The following is a 1,786-nucleotide window of genomic DNA, read 5'->3' on the forward strand; positions in this document are numbered from 1 at the left end:
AGACAAAGCAGAGCATGTGGCTAGATCTTTAAGGTATGAAGAAGAAAAGCCAGTGAAAGAAAGAGGGAGGGATAAGGTAATCAGAGAAATTGGATAGGAACTGTAGTAGCTCAGAGTTACAGAAGTCAAAGGAGGAAGATAATCAAGAAAGTAGAGATTCAGTTGCATGAAGCAGTAGGAAAAAAAGACCAATGAAAATGAGGATCACAAAAACATCAGGTGCTTGCTTCATCAGCACATATACTAAAATTTGAATGATACAGAAGAGATTAGCATGGTCTCTGTGCAAGGACGACATGCAAATTCATGAAGTGTTCCATATTCATTAGGAAGCTATTGGTATGTTTTAGTAGAGCCAGATTTTAGGGTAATGAGGGAATGGGAAGATGGGTTATGACACCACCAGCAGAAATAGAAAAGAGAAGAATTGGTTTTGAGAGCAAAATGATACATTTCATTTTAGACATGGAATTTTCAAACTGTTGACAGGATATCCAAATAGAAACTGGCCAATAGAAATATAATGTGAACACATATGTAATTTAACACTTTCTATTAGCCATGTTATTATTTTTTTAAATCACTCTTCCCTTTAAAATCCTTGCACAGCTCTCCATTTATCCAGAATAAATCTAAACTCTTTGGTACACAAAGTCCTTCTAGGATAGTCTCTTACGCTTCCTCTAGCCCAGCCCCCAGCCTGCATGATGACACAGCCATATTGGGTTTCTGCAGTGCCTTACATGTGCCATGCTGTCTCACATCTCTGTATTCTTTCTCCTCTACCTGTAGTTCCCTGTTCCCCTGACCCCTGCCCCAGGATACCTTTCTATTCCTACTAATCCCTCAAGACTCAGCTTGTGTCACCTCCTCTAAATGCCAAATTCATTCTTCATTTTAACACTCTGCATATCTTTCTTACAGCATTAATCACTCAGCACTGTGGTTTCTGGAAGCAACCAAGATATCCTTCAATAAGTGAATGGATAAACATACTGTGGTACATCATACAATATACTATTATTCAGCGATTTTTAAAAAAATAAATGAGCTATCAAGTCACAAAAGACATGGGGGAAACTTAACTGTATATTGCTAAGTGAAAGAAGGCAGTCTAAAAAAGGTACATACTATTTGATTCCAACTATATGATATCCTGGAAAAGGTAAAACTATGAGGACAGGAAAAAGATTAGTGGTTTCCAGGCTTAGGGAAGGAATGGAGGGATGGTGGAACATAGGAGATTTGGGGGGTGATGAAACTATTTTGTATGATACTGTAATGGTGAACACATGATATTATACGTTTCTCAAAACTCAAGACTTTGTAAAAGTGAATCCTAATGCAAACCACAGACTTTTGCTAATAATAATGTGTCAATATTGGTTCAACAAGTGTAATCTAATTTAAGAGAAGTGAACTATTAACACAAGGCAGTATAAGAAGCCATAACATTTCAGAGGGCTGGATTACTAGAGGGCTTGTGTTAATAGTCCATTTCTCTTAGATTAGATTATACTTCCTTAAGAGCGGGAATCATATTTCTTTGTACTTTTGAATCAACAAAGGTGCCCGGCAGAATTCTACATTATAGGAATTATCTATCTATCTATCTACTCACTGACTCATGACTGAGAAGAAAAAAAACCTACCATGTTCATCAAGTTTGAGCTTTTCCTTTATTTGGAAGGTGAAAATATGCTACTTATCGCCACCTTTTGACTTTCATAAACTGAATCCCTAATTCCTATTACAGAACTCTTATGTAATGTTAATTATAACATGT

The 1,786-nt window shown here is 36.6% G+C and overlaps 1 non-coding gene across 1 annotated transcript; it reads left to right on the forward strand.

The window, feature by feature from the left end:
* The first annotated feature begins 219 nt into the window (after positions 1-219).
* LOC129034329 (U6 spliceosomal RNA) lies at positions 220-326 on the forward strand. Its single transcript, XR_008501832.1, has one exon. It is a non-coding gene; the product is annotated as a U6 spliceosomal RNA (small nuclear RNA).
* The last annotated feature ends 1,460 nt before the right edge of the window (positions 327-1,786 follow it).

Source organism: Pongo pygmaeus, chromosome 2 (genome assembly GCF_028885625.2).
Source record: "Pongo pygmaeus isolate AG05252 chromosome 2, NHGRI_mPonPyg2-v2.0_pri, whole genome shotgun sequence".
Classification (NCBI taxonomy): Eukaryota; Metazoa; Chordata; class Mammalia; order Primates; family Hominidae; genus Pongo; species Pongo pygmaeus.